This window comes from Amblyomma maculatum, chromosome 1, assembly GCF_055883805.1.
Source record: "Amblyomma maculatum isolate TAMU_Amacu chromosome 1, ASM5588380v1, whole genome shotgun sequence".
NCBI lineage: Eukaryota > Metazoa > Arthropoda > Arachnida > Ixodida > Ixodidae > Amblyomma > Amblyomma maculatum.
In genome coordinates this window covers 88,511,440-88,527,607 of record NC_139344.1, presented here as the reverse complement: position 1 = coordinate 88,527,607, position 16,168 = coordinate 88,511,440, and positions in this window count along the sequence as shown.

The following is a 16,168-nucleotide window of genomic DNA, read 5'->3' as shown; positions in this document are numbered from 1 at the left end:
TCGCCTGCTTTGCGAAGCGCTGCTTACCCGGATAGCGGAATGGGGAACCCGTCTGCGGGCGTCCCCTCCGTGCCGCTCTGCGGCTCGTCCGCTGTTTCGTCCCCTTCGCCCGCCGTCCGTAAAGACTCCGCCGCGGGCGAGTGGGGCACGGGATAGCGCGTCAGCTACCACGTTCGTTCTCCCCTGTAGATACTGCACCGAAAAGTCGAAATGCTGTACCAAGAGAGAATGGCGCGCCAGCCGGCTCGCAAGTTCAAGGAGCCGCATCAGCCAACTGAGCGCGCTTTCGGTCCGGTTTCCAGAGGGAGCCCGGCCGACGCCTCGCCGTTCCCCGACTGCAAGCGGGGTACGGGTGCTGTTGTGCGGAGATGCCGGCAGCGGCGGCGTCGCGCACATTGCTTCCGCAACGGCGTAAAGCTGAAACAGCGGAGGCGTATGGTCAACGGTCGCACCGCAGGGTGGTCCGAAGAACCATGTAGCGTGTTTCAGTGCCTTTGCCGAGTGCCGCGCAGGGGGCGGCAGGCATGGCGCATGAGCTTGATCGTCAAGGCGACCGGCTCGGCCGATGTGCTGTCCAACGACTCATGGAGCCAAGGACAATTCACGTTGGGCGCCAGTTGTGGTTTCTACTTGGACATAGGCCACGAACCACCGCGGGTTCGAGCGTCGCGCGAGCCGAAGCCCCGATCAGCCGTCACCACGCGCACACTGAAACACTGCAGCGCGCACTCAACCTCCATCGGGAGGAGAGCACTTCGCTGCAAGGACACAAACCTCCGAGTTCACAAAGGAGACGTTTATTGAAACGCCATCCTCCAGCGGCACACACACACATACGCACACACATACACATATTTACAAACGCACATACGCACACATATACACATATTTACAAACGCACATACACACACATACGCAGTCACCGCGTCAAGGGAGCGCGCGAGGAGCTAGGCTCCCCTGCGCGCACGAAGTGACACGGAGTGCGCGCCGCAAGCACGCAAGGGCGTGCTGTGATCTCTCTCGCAGTGACCAAAGGGTTCCTTTGAGAGAGTGTGGGCAACCACCGCAAGGTACGCCTGTCGCGGATCGTTGGATCACCATCGACAGGCTCGAGCTTCGCTCTCAGGTAAGACCCGGAGCAGACGAACTCGAGTACACACTGGTCTGCGCGGACAAAGGCCGGCAGACAAAAACAGTAGCGTACGCACCTTGCGATGTCTCGGAGGAGTCTCTCTCTGGGCTCCGCTCGGACAGTCGCGCGAGCGCGGCTGTCGAAGCGGTGCCGTGTTCCCGCCAAAAGGCGCCAATGAGAACAACCACTGGGACGCCAGGGCGGAGTTGTGGCCCGAACGACAGTGACAAGTCGCTCGAGCCCCTCTCCGCCGCCTCAGGCGGGAGAAAGGGAACGGGGAGAACAACTGGGAAGCGGGCGGCGGCCGCGCAAAGGGCAGCCGCAGCAAGCCCGAATCCCACACTGTATACTGATGAAGCCACTGGCAGATGGTAGTCGGTCGGCGGGCGCTGATTGGTCGCTAGGTTATATGACGTCACGAGACCATATGACATAACCGAGATGCAAACTCTGGTAGCACTTTTGTGTTCGGGGGGTGAGATGGGAAGCGAACTCTCCAGAACCCTAGAATCCTGCGTCACACACCTTACTCCTAAGCGATGCCGGCCCGTTATAGTAGGCCTTTTGTTTAAAGCGCGGCTTTATATTTTTGTGGGCTGGCCTACCACATAGTGTGGTAGCTTATGACTGTACTGATGATAGTACGAGTGAGATAACAGAGGCACATATTAGGGGATTAAGTGACTGAGCGAGTGGCAAAGTGCACGTACGCGCACGATTATTCGCAAGGAGAGCCACAGACGTAAACTGTAAACAAAGCTAAACCAAGACAAATGTAAACAAGAGGGAAACGTGCTACCGCTCTTAAATAGCTTTGAATTTCGCCGAGTAAATCGGAAGTCATTTATCATTCGACAAATATATATTCCTACTCTGCCCGCAGAAGTTCACAAAATGAGCCAACATTTTCACTGGAAAGCGCTACCGCGCGAACACTGACATCAAACTTGGTATGAATGTTCCGTGTATTAGTGAGTACATAGCGTGCAAGAAGTACGTCGAGAATTGGGCGACACTGCCTGAACCAAATGGGTAGTCATAATCACTCCGCCAACTACAACGTACCTGATGTCCTATAGCATGCGAAGTGTTTGCGTTTCGGCTATGCTGCGCCGCGTGGGAAGAAATGTAAATTCACGACGGGGTCAAGTCACGACGCCTCCAGTTTGCTTCCGCAGGAGGAACAATCCTCCTCATCGTCCGTCATCACTGAATATGCAGTGATCATGATGCATCGTTAATGCACCGTGATATTATCGTCGTCTTTACGACCGCACGTATAGTTTTATTCGCAGGTGCTAGCTCACACGCCAGTATGCAGCACTCTGGAAAGACATGCTTCGCGACTACCGCGATTTGTGTGCACCATCTCGTTACATTTTATCGCCGACGCGGGATAAGAAATTTAAAATGTTGAAGTTCGTTATTAAATTTGCAGCCCCCTGAATTTATTTTATAGGAGTGACAATAGTGGAAAAGAGACCTTAAAAACAACTTCCCATTGAGATATATACTTCACAAAGTGCGAAGAAATTTCTAATTAATAAGTGACGACCATCTCCGCGTAGCAAAACTTAATCCAGTTCCGAACAGGTGGCAGATCAATCAAATTTTACGAACAAGAAAAACAAACAAAAAGTAGATTCAGCTGCATTTAGGAACGTCGAATATCTCATCAAGCGTGACTGTTATTCAGCGAGAAACAGAGCGCATCTCCGGCGTCCCGACAAAGGCGTCGGCTGTTACGCTATATAAACTGCTATTCCGCAACTGTCGCTCGCGGCTTCATTGTCGCGCCTTTTCGATCGGCGATGCTATCCATCACCACTGACGCAACATCGGGGCGCCAAGTTTCTCGGTATCATCTGACGCTGCACCTGACTTCATCCATCTCTTCCAGGCAGCATGCGGCATCACCCTTGGTACTTAGCGCAAATATAACGGTTCGTACCTGGAACTGCGTTCGTTGGCAGGACGAGACATATGAACGTTGGGTACGTCCACAAAGAAAATAGCACTATTTTGCTACGCGCATGCTCCCCGTCGTGTACTATATACGGAGGAGGCGGAAATCTCGCGAGGAGGGAGTTGCAGGCAGCTCGCATAACGCAAAAAAAAAAAAAGCGTCGCTTCACTTGCTGCGTTGATGTACACAGCGGGCAAAGTCGCGCTTTAAAGCTCCGTGTTGCTACAACGTAAAGCATAAATCGAACTGGCCCGCCGCGTTGGATCAGTGGTTACGGGCTGAGACCTCGGACGCAGCGACCGCGTTTCGATGGAGGCGAATCGCAAGGCGCCTGTGTACATTGCCTTGCCAGAGCAAGTTAATGAGCCCCATGTGGCATAAATTATTCAGAAGCCCTCCGCTACTGCGTACCTCATAACCCATGTAACTTAGGGGCGGTAAACCTCACGTACCATACCAGAATCAGAATCAAAATTTATTCAACGAGCAATAATGGGTACAAAGATTATGGTAAATACAGGAGGAGGTCCCAAAGTCAAAGGCTGCACAGGGGACCTCCTGTTAAACGCATGCGAAAAATGATTACATACACACAACATACCATACCACACCACACCACACCATACCATACCATACCATACCATACCCCACACCATACCATACCATACCCCACACCATACCATACCCCATACCGTACCATATACCATACCATACCCCATACCGTACCATACCATACCATACCATACCCCATACCATACCATAACATAACATACCCCATACCATAACATACCATATCATACCATACCATACCATATCACACCATACCCCATACCATATCATACCATATCATACCATGCCATATCCCATACCACACCATGCCTCATACCGTACCATACCATACCCCACACCGTACCATACCATACCCCATACCGTACCATACCATACCCCATACCATACTATACCATACCATACCCCATACCATACCATATCATACCATACCATATCATACCATATCATTCCATACCATACCATATCATACCATATCATGTCATACCATACCATACCATATCATATCATACCATACCATACCATACCATACCATACCATACCCCATACCATACCATATCATATCATTCCATACCATATCATACCATACCATACCCCATACCATACAATATCATTCCATACCATACCATATCATACCATATCATATCATACCATACTATACCATATATCGTAACATATCATACCATATCATACCATACCCCATACCACACCATACCATATCATATCATACCATACCATACCATATCATACCATACCCCACAAGCCCATTGTTGGCTTGGGCAGGCTCGTATTTGCATGTCATTTTTGAAATAAATTATATATATATATATATATATATATATATATATATATATCATACCATATCATATGATTCCATACCATACCATACCATGCCTTCATCGAGTTACACGGTGCAGCGAGCGAAGTTGATCATATCAGTGGTAGTAGATTTGAACGTAACGCGTTCCAAGTAACTGATACTATTTGCAATAAATGGTACTTTCTTGGAGTTTTATAATGTATTAGTTACTCTTTATAAGGTTTAACGTTCTCGGTATTCCAATTACTTTCTTCAGTACTCGATTGCTAATAATTTACTGTATGAAGGCAGAAGCTTGGGCAAGTAGTCAAACATGTGGAGCCCGGGGGATCTGCTTCTGAGCCGTGTAATGGCGCTGATTTAGCATTAGTGGATGTCCTTTCCTTTGAAGAGGGTAGGATAAAAAATTATCTTACCATCAAGATGTTCAGAACACTGGAAACGCATTACAAGCCGCATGAAGTAGCTCAGAAGTAGACCCTCTGGGCTCTACACTTTTGACAATGGCTGTGCATTTTAACGAAATGTAAACCAGCGCAAAAAAAAAAAAAAATGTACGAATGAAAATTAAAACCGACTACAACGCGTGACACGCAATAATGCCGTAGTATAACTCCGAGAACCAAAACACGACGCCAGTAGTGTAGCATGTGATTTTTCCGTGTCAGAAATGCAGTGGTCAAGCTGCAGAGAAGCCGGTCCCGCGGGGACATCCGCAAACGCAAGCCCGCACGCGCTTGACCAGCCTCGTGCTCTCTTCCGCCCTACCATTGCGCACTTCTCACGACAGAAAGCGCTGCTCTTTGTGTAACTTCTACACGTGTTGCGCAATGCTTTCTTATGTCACAGCAACACATTTCCTTCAAGATAATTTCCAGCGTCGCGACTTATGTTTTCACCGGCAGATAGTTGTAAATACATTATTCAACAGCGCGAAAAAGACGAGGGCGTTAACACACACAAAATAGTTGTGTGTGTTAACGCCCTCGTCTTTTTCGCGCTGTTAAATAATGGATAACAACCAACTCGCCCAGCTATCTGTTCTTCTTAATGTAAATAAAATTTCTAGAAGAAAATGCAGGTGAAATAACCAACGTAACAGTGCGACAGACTATATAGATCAAGCATGCTGTGCCAGCCCATACTGAAAAATACTTAATAGTTACCGATTACTTCTTTGTGGTTGTGGTACTTTTCACTGGACGTAATTGAGCTCTCGAATCAGTTACATTTCAGCTGAAGCAATCGTAATCAGTCACTTCTTTTCTGTAACGTGCACAAGACTGAGCATTAGTAATTAGGGCACACAATTGTATGCATGATATATTATTGTAGTTATGCTATATTAAAAGCTTCAGTGAAGAAGAGCTCTCAATCGGGTTTGTTACTGCTAAACACAGTAAGTTGAAGTCCATAGACAGACTCCTCCCGTGCCACATATGTCTGCTTTATAGGTAGCTCTATAAGGGACGAAAGGGGGGGTTTGGGGGGGGGGGGGGGCAGCGCCCTATTATCACATGCATTTACTAAACTTTCTTCGCCGAAAGAAACAAACAAAAACAAGAAACGAATGGGAGCCTAGTGAGATTTTTCCATGGAAAATCTCCCGTTATGGGGGTGCTCTGATTTCGACCGCATGCCACCAGACAACTAGAGAACGAGGATCTCATGGCGCACCTGAATTTGTGGAGCTGAATTTGTCACTGGCACACATTTTCCAGGAAAAACAACTTTACATTTCGTAAAACGACACGGTGTGATTTCTTTTCCCCTGTATTATCTGTGCATCGTTCCTGTGGTGAGTGTACTTTTCGCTGTTATCTCGATAACATGAAAAGCTGCGCCTAACATTTTGGAAGTAAAGTTGCATGAATTCACATGACGGGAAGAATCACTGATCTTTGTATAGCGTGAACTGCGCACATCTCAACTACGAATTTCAAATTTCAAGAGCTCAGCTAGAGCAGCATGGCCCCGTGTAAGTGCGAGAAATATTTATACAGAATGGCAGGAATTATACGAAAATAAACCAAAAACACGACACTAGCCGTAAGGCCTTTTTAACGCGGAAGCATTTCTTGTCTCATGAGTGGCGTGGACAGGAATTGCAGAGAGAGCGTGCCCGCACGATCTATCAATAGATTACAAAACTTGCCGCAACTGGGTTCCAAACTAGCGCCAGAACGAACAGGTCAGTTTCTCTGGACCAGGCACTAAATCACTATAGTATCGCCGCAGCCATCTCGTGCAAAACTGCAACACACTCTCGCGCTGTACAGTGAACATCGTCGTCTGCATAAGTTCAATCTGCCATACACATACACCATCTGAACTAGTGCGGGCGAGGTCCGTGAGCACAGTGTCAGGAGAATCTACCAGGCGGCGTGACACAGCTCGCAATGCTAAGGCCCCTGTATGTTCCAAAGGTAGCGCAAACTCCTCCTCTTCTCCTCGTCGTTTCTTCCTCGCCTCTCCCTCCATTAGTGAGCGAAGCGCGCGGCCGCTATCGCCCGGTATCGCTTACGGCGCGTCGAAGCGCTTGCTCGAAACGCGACTATTCACAAGGCTGTTCGTACGTAAGATATCTTCGTAAGATATGTATCAGTTATTAGTAGAATCTGCGTCGCTCAGACGAGGAAAACGAAAGGTAGGACAAGTTAAACGCAGTCCTAAGCAGTCTTTACTACTGCTGATTGTTTCTCGGAATCTAATGGTGTTCTGTTTACCTGATGCATTTACGAAAACAAAGAGCTACACCAAACTATGCACACACAACACGGCTGAGACATTTATGTGCTAAATACCTCCAACGTGTTTTTTTTTTTTATTTTAAGCGTTGAAAACAGGTTTTCTAAAGCGTGGAAATCCGAGCCCTAAGTCTTCCAGAAATAGCTTCTGCACATGCAACATGGCTGTTGTTGACATCAAGATACCTGTTTGAATAGGCTTCCAACTTTTCTTGGTGTCACCGCCGATTTCCAAGTTCTCAAAAAGGTCAGTCATGTCTTCGAGAAACATGATAATCTTCACTACTCATTTTGTTGTCCTTCACTTCCAAAAGCATGCGCAGTGCGGCAGCTGTGTCAGTATTAAACAAGCTGAAGGCAAATCCTACTTTTTTTTTTTTTTAAATGTCCTGGTTGCACGCATCTTGCCTTCAAGTGGGGTGCCAATTTAAGCTCTGCACCGGCTTCAACTTCCACAAGCCGCTCGATCGGTTTTATTGAAACAATGCGTCCAGGAAGTTGTAGTTTATCAACAAGGTCTGCTGGCAACTTAATCACTTGACCTCGCGTTAGATGATTACGCAGATTTTTAAGTGGGGCACATCTGGCACACACACACACAAAAAAAAAGCTTCAGGTTAGGGCAACACGGGAGAGCACACCAGACTTTAGGCTTGGAGTACTTTCCAACCACAATTCCGAATAACTTCTAGACAGATTTATTTCCTCCCCCCATATCTGTTATACGACAACATGCACTCTAATGTCTATTTTTTCGCATTCAGCTATTATGAACAACGTGCTTCATTGCCTTCGCCGAAAAGGAATTGCCTGCGAAATGGAATGCTCCAACCTGCTTCCAGCGGGTTCGGACACCACCAAGCATGAACACAACTGCATGCAACATACAGGGGCCTTGCGCAATGCTTTCGCATCTTCTCAAGCAAGAAGACTTAACTTTACCTCTAATGTTTCTGACAGCAGGATGCCTTAGCTCCTTGCTTAGCCATTTCTCAAAATCTCTGTCGACCATCCTCGCGCCAAACACCTCAAATTCATTTTCTAAAGTGTCTTGCACTGAACGGGGATTCAAGGCGGAATTTCACGCGAACGAACAAAAGCTAGCTCTTTTCTTTCCGTTTTTCTCGGTCTTTACCACAAAGTTCCAAATTTAGCTCTTTTTTTTTTCCAAGGGGTGGAAAGCCTTCACAGCCAACAATTTAGAATTATATTGCGGTCATAGGGTTCCGCGAACCAGAATGACGGCATCAGCACGCGTACGCTCACCGATTATGAAAACACGCGCTGCGCAGCAGCATGCCTTCGCATTCAAGGCTCGCATGGAATGCAGTGAGCTAGGTTAAACCTGTTCTTCTATATGCTTCTGCGCTTAGTTGCATGCAGGCTAGTGTTGAGGAACAGCCTGATGAAATATTTAATACCCAGCAATTTTGGACATCTTATACGAAATAATTTTTTAACGCAATTTGTTCGCATATTGCTTAGCTATACGATAACAATCAGTACATCCGCAGATGCTCCTGGGTAGGCTTCTAGTTTTCTACTAATGTTTTTCAAAGACGTTCTTCACTGGTTGTCTACGGAAAATCTTAATTAGTCAGTGCGAGCGCAGGTCAAACTTCACAAGCAAAATATTGCTACGCAACAGAAACATATCAGTATGTTCGCAAAAAGTACCTTACGATATCACACTGATGCCTCATAATTATTTTCAACTATGCCGGCCATTTGTTTCTCCTATGGCAGTATTACCTACTAGCTGCGAGCGCAGAAAAAAAGGCTTTAAAAGAAAACTTTTGCCACGCATCGTAATCTTAGACCCTTCCCATCGACGTGTGCGTGAGAGTGTCTTATCTAATATCCTACACTTGGCTCACAATTAAAAGAAGGATGTAGAAGTCCTACAATAGTAACGGCTAACCGGCGTCTTCCACCGACTGTTTTCTTTGCTACGGCTTTATGACCCCGAATGTTCCCTTATTTTGTACCTGAAGGATGCACCAAGCTACGTAGAATACGCAAAATGCTGAATAATTGACACACGATCCAATTGTTGAATGCTTTTCGATCCCACTGCAATTTTTTTTTTTTTTTTTTTTCTGATTTCAACTTTGCGTCAAAACTGTGTATAATATATGCGTAGGAACCTTCACTAAAACCTCTGCCGAGTCTTCTCTGAACACCTGCCCCTTTGTGCCAAGCTGGCTTCGAGCTCGTAAATGCCCATGGTGCCTGGTGGTTTGGCGCAACTAATGAAAGTTTTCTGATTAACTTAATGTGACCACGCATTACATTTTTATTTTATCGGAATGATGTGAAAGTCTAGAGCTTCTCGCTGTTATGTGCACCCTCCGTTGGTGTCACCAACATATAGTACGTACTCGGGCTGTCTCGACTGTTCTCTCTTGTGAAACGGCAGCGCCTGCTTCGGCGAACTTTTGTTGCTGAACTTTGTTGCGCTTTTGAAGACCATATTGGCAGACGCCGTGGAAGGTAAGTATGTCGTGACTTAGTCGCGACCTCTGTATCGAGGTGCAATTGCAACTTTCCCTGCGTTGGTTGGAACGCGTCTTTCGCAATCTCTAATTCTCTCGTCACTTGATTTAGAACCGGCAAATCGCATGCATTAAGGAATCTGCATGCGGTAATTTACGCTGTAAGACGAGCCCACAACGTTTTCCAAATCTCCTCCTATGCGCAATTGACGCGACAGCGTGTCGTCGGCGTCGCCAGAGTATGCATCGTTCGTGGCCGACTAATCCGAAGAACCTTATAAAGAGAGCGAAACAATTGAGAGAAAAATCCAAATGAAGTCAAAACTAGTGATGAAGTTCCTCTAACAAAGCAAATAAGAATGCCCAAAAATAAATTGGTGTTCAGGCGAGTATTGGGGGGTTGACCCCAGAGCCTTTGCTGCGAGATGAATAAGCTATACATATAGACCACGAAGGTTCTTCTATTCTTTTTTTTTTTTTTTTTTTTTTAACGTGACATCTATTACATAGGCCACGAAGGCTCGATGGTTCAAGCGATCGAGAGCTGGTTGGCCCAGGCGAGTTAGAAGGGGACCTAGTGAATTCGTTGCGGTATCTTAGTTGCGTGTCTTGGCGACATATAGTGATGCTAACCGTAATTGAGAGCATGCTAATTAAGAGTTAGTAATTACGTGCAAAGTGGCATTGCCATCGAAAGCAAATCAATGCTGTTTCGAATAAAAAGAAACAAGAAAGGAACGCACAGGCCAAAGCAAGTCGTTGCGTGAGTAAATCGCATGAAAAGCAGGTGGTGGCCACCGACAAATAAAAGCGACGGCGGCGGTCCATTACCACTATCGCGTTCTGCTCTTCAGACAAAGGAGACGCGTCTCTCCCATGCCATTTTTTTTCTCAGAGAAATTTATCGTCAACTCACTAATAAAGAAATTTAGTTGGTCAATCGGACATAACTGCACGGTAAGCGCTCTCGAACAAAACTCGGTAAAATATCTTAAATTCTACATTCAGGGCATATTTTGGGATTCCGTGCCGAGTAACAGGTTTAATGGCACCGCAGTAAGCATATTTGGGGTACTTGTCTTTCAGTTGCAGACCACGCTGTCACCTCTCCCTAATTCTCGGCAAGTGTTGGATGCGCCATAGCTGATGTTCGCTGCGAGAATGCCACGAGATGAAAATGAGAAAAGTAACAATGAAAACCAGCGTCGAACGCAGCCGCTCCGATTACAAGGAATCTGTGCAGCCACGCACATACGGGTGTTTTAAGGTTAGCGGTAAATATATACGGGAAGGGGCACCTCGCTCGGATTCAGGGCTCAAAACAGCACGAAAAAACTTGGCGCCGACTTATAAAAACAAAGTGCTATTTTCTCGCACATTTTCCAGCAAACATGCAAGGAGGGCATCGCGGCGCGTAGACAGGAGCCGCTTTTTTTTTTCTTGTTATTGTGACTGATCACGTGCTCACCGTACGCAACAATATGTCATCATCATCATCATCAGCCTGACTATACCCACTGCAGGGCGAAGGCCTCTCCCATATTTCTCCACTTAACCCGGTTCTGTGCTAGCTGCATCCACTTGCAATATGTATACGGACACTACCGCACATCAGGCTAAGCTGTCAACTGCCCAAACGTGCCTCATGAAGTGCATGTATTGTACATAAATATATATACGTGACAAACAACCACAGTCAAGGTAGGATGCTAGCTTTTTTTTTTCTTTATTTTTATTTTTTACCTTTACAGATATCTATTTCACGGCTGAGCGGTCTGCGCAGGTGGGTTGTACCGGGATCCGGTAAAAACGTCCCCGGAAAAAATGTCCCTATGGGCGAAGTAGGAAAAAATGTCCCCGAACGGGGCTGACGTCTTGCGCTATAGGACGTAGACTACGTTTCCCCGTGGCGAGCTGCAATGATGAATGATACATGTTAATTTTATTACAGCGGTTTCACCTTTCGGCTTGGAATTGACCGCGAACATTGAAATTATGCGGGCATTCATGACAAAAAAAAAAAAAATAATGGCAGCGGTAATACCCAGTGGCAGCGCCTCCTCGTCTTCACTTTGTTTGCGGGGAAAAGAGGAACTGACCACCGGCTTTACCGGAGAAGCTTGGAGCGATACTTTAATATGTCCATGATGCACGACCGGTTAAGCCTCGTTCTGCTTATACCATCATTACCCTTATCACAATTCTACACCAGCACCAGAAGAACGGTTGAACCTCGTCACCGGAAGGTCTGGAAAGCAATTCTAGTGACGTCTTCTGCTTTGGGCGGTTCCCCGAGACTACCATACGCCGATCCGCTTGTACCTTTCTAGGTGGGCAGTGTTACCAAACTTATTAGATCTGCCATATATGATTGCTTAACGAGCTGCGGAGCTCAGAAACTCGTAAAGTATAAAAAGCCAGATGGCTATTTCACCATGCTTTTACACAGTTCTTGTAAACATTTCGGGCCCCAAGAGGACGCAGGTTCCAAATGATGATTACATTTAACTCAAAGCCAAGAAAGAATGGCATAAAATGTGTGTGTGTGTGTGTGTGTGTGTGTGTGTGTGTGTGTGTGTGTGTGTGTGTGTGTGTGTGTGTGTGTGTGTGTGTGTGTGTGTGTGTGTGTGTGTGTGTGTGTGTGTGTGTGTGTGTGTGTGTGTGTGTGTGTGTGTGTGTGTGTGTGTGTGTGTGTGTGTGTGTGTGTGTGTGTGTGTGTGTTTCATGTGAGTTCCGGAAGAAATTTTTTTTAGGGCCGGCTTTGGCCTTGGGGACGTTTTTTCCTAGTTGCCGCTTCTTCAGGGGGCGTTTCTTCCGGGGACGTTTTTTCCGGGGACGTTTTTACCTACCCCCCCGTTGTACGGCAGGGCAGACATCATGCATATGACAGAACCCAACGATTAGACGATTAAATACTAGAATTAGAAAAATGAAATTTATTTATTTTAATCTCAAGGAGGAATATAGTACACAGTAAAATTGATGGCAGTTAGCACCAGAAGTGAACAGAACTTTTGAATTTGCTTAATCAGTAGTATGATTAGAAATATTGAACTACGTATTTTAGACTTCGTTGATTAGGCTTTCCCACGTTGCAAGTTGTTAAATTGGCGCTGCTCGCGTTTTTTGTGCACCAAATATAAAAAAATGTAAATGTAAATTTGTTTATATAGGAACGGAAAGGCGCAGTATCTGTCACACATCCCCGTGGAAACCGCGCTGAACCGTGCTGTAAGGGAAGAGAGGAAGGTGAGATTGAAAGAAGAGAGACAGAAAGGTGTCGGTAGTAAGGCTGAGGGAAAACTTTCGACCACCTGGTTATCTTTAAGATGCAGCGACATCATACAGCACACGGGCGCCTTTCTTTCGTTCACCTCCGCGGCCCCTGAGACCGTGTTTGAACCCGGGTACCATGGCCCATTAGCCCAAATACAGACGCCAGTTTATAAATATGCAATGCGGGAAAGCCCACTCGATTAAATTCCAAATGCGCATTTTTAGCTTAGATATTTAGAAATACGTTGATGATTAAGAACATTTAAAACCTAAGCCCACCTATACAATGTTGACCGCCTTCAATATTTTCGCCTAAGATAAAGTTATAAAGCTGATTGGTTATTCTTAATTAACTAATCGTCTAATCTTTACAGTCTATTACGGTCTGTCAAAGGCATAAATATTGTCCCCTTGCAGTACGATCCACTTAAAACGATTAATAAATCTTAAACGTTAAAAAAAGAAAAACACACCCGCTGTAATTCTAAGGCAAACAAAATGGGTTCAATCTGGTTCTAGCGACGTTTCTGACTGCGACAAGCGAATGTGCTTCATGTGAGTGGCAGTTTAGCACTCGACCCGACTAGCAGCAAGAATCGTGTACTGTGACTTTAGCGAAACATTTTGCCGACTCTATTCAGACCCGTTCTGACTCGCACGCAACAGGCGGCTGCAGGAAATGAAGCGGTAGCGTATAACGGTATAACTTCCGTTCGCAAACATTGCCAGCGCTGCGACAGGGGACAAAAAAGAGAAGGAAGAGAAAGAGGGAAGGAAAACTTGCGTTTTGCGTGACGTATAGAAACGGCCACTCGTTTCTTTTTGTCCACAGCGCTCAGCGACAGGTTATCTCTCGAAATGCGGCTTTTCCACTAACTTCTCTCGGTGTTCACTCGAAGTGTGAAAAGCTTGATGTGTGTTGTTTTTGAAATGGGGGGGGGGGGGGGGGGGGTAAGATGTGCAGTAGAAATAGCTAGCCGTCACCTCTTAGAGACAGAGGCGCCCGTGTCCTATCGAACAGCCTCCGCTACGAATCCTTGGTGCCGACTGCGATGGCGCCAAGCAGAGCGGCGCCGACAAAGCGAGGTCATTCGGAATCGATGGTCCTCGGAACGCTTCCGAAACCCGAGGTGGAGGGCGTGCCGCTGCCCTCCGTCCTTTGCTTTTCGCGGCAGGCACCAACGATAGGACGCAGTCAGCAGCGCCGCTGTCGGGAGTCGGTAGCAGGCTACTAACTGGTGGCAGCTGTATTGGTAATTGCTCCGTGGCTATATAGTACCTGAAAGCGCGTCACTCGTGTTGTAAGGAACACAACCGAAGCGAGAAGGGCGCGAGAGAAAAACGTCATTCTCCGTGACAGCGCAGAGACAAGGCGGCGTTCCTCCAAGCCAGTGTCCTTTCAAGCTGTGCCCTGTACATCAGACAACTTGGCCCTGGCTCTCTTGCAACTCCCAGACATTGGCGCCTAGAGCGGGTCTTCTGAAGCCGCTGTGCAAGAAGCACAGCTCGCACTCACGACGTGAGAGGTTTTTTTTTATCGGGCAGAGTGGCATCGTTACCTATTCATGGTCATAGTAGGGCTGCTGCTGCGTAACAGATAATCAAAGTAAATGTCTTAACTTACGAGTTTCTAGATAAACAGTTGCGTGCACCCGCTAAGCAAAAAAAAAAAGGGGGGGGGGGAGGAGGAGGCAGGGGGCGTTGTGCTTTTCGTGTTTCTCTGATGCATTCTACGCAGATGTTCGTGTTGCCCGTGAACCTCCGTGAGCACGACCGACCGAAGGCATTCGTTCAGTACAAGTCAACACTGTGATATGAATGGCACGAAGCTAGAAGCGTGGTGGCCTTCGTCTGAATGCGGTGTTGAGTATACAGACAAGGAACTTGTCCCGTTATTGAGGCTTTAGACCATATACCCAAACACTTACCAAGCATTCGCTCGTTTGAAGCTCTAAAAAAGGCAAGGGCGGCCTCAGCCAGCATTGAGGACGTGTGCAACACGTGTTTTTACCACATTTATCACCGTGGTCGACAAGCGCACGTAAGAACACAACCTGAACCTGATTGTCCCGGGTCGTCCTTGCCTTCATAGTGCTGCAGACAGCTTATGAAACGTAATATATAGGTGCGCAACAGGCTGTACTCAGCGAGCCTTTCCAGCCTGTGCCGAGTAGACCACGCCCCTCTCGACTCGCGCTGAGGCGCACCCAGTCTGGCCGCCAGACACAACATTTTCGCTGGGCTGCATAAACAAACGATCGCCGACGACGTGTCTGCAACTACGTTTTAGCAGCAGCGGCTTGGCAGCCGGAACTATTCAAAGTCCAACAGCGCTACGCTAGGTCAGCTACTGCCAAAAGAAACACAATGACAGGATGGTCTCTCCCCCTCCTCGCGGCTAACCAAAGGGAGGGGGAACTCGGTATGCGAGCCTATACGAAAATGCTGGCGCAGACGCAACCTATACTACCGCGGCTAATGCGTAGATACCGCAAGGAACGAAGAGGCACCCGCTCTCGCTGGTGAGAATCAGTGCTCGAGCTGCCCTGAAACCTAGTCCCAGAATCACACAGGGCTCACCGAAAGCTCTACACAGAGGCCATAATAACACATGCTAAGAGTGCCCGAGCAGAGTGATACGGGATTAATTAAGTCGAATCTTAAAGCAGCTTATTTTTTTTTTTCTAGGGACGATGTGATTGTGAACGGTTCGCACGACATTGCGGCTGCGCTAAAGCGCAGGCATTACACCAAAAGTCAGTACTAGCTTCAGAATGCCACTCCCTTCGCACAGCACTGCTCGAACGCTGTATACAAGTGCGTTTGAAGCTGCACAGAACCTCAAAGACGATTGCCTATACTGCCGCAACCTCCTGCCTTCGCAGCTGGCTTCAAATGTCGAGAAGGAACACACAGTTGCCTAGCACGAGTAATATACAACGCGCAAGCGACCCAATAACAAATCACGTCATCATCCAACGAGGAATCCCCGACTTCCCCTCTCTCTGCCCCGTGTTCTTTGTATATGCGATTGCTGCATTCACCGCTGCCCGACTGTGGTCCTCCCTTGCCGTTTGGGCAGTTTCACAACCTCCATGTGGGTCATATTGGACACAGATCTCGCTGCACGTCAAAAGGTCTGAGGTGGTTGAAAGTAGTAATTGG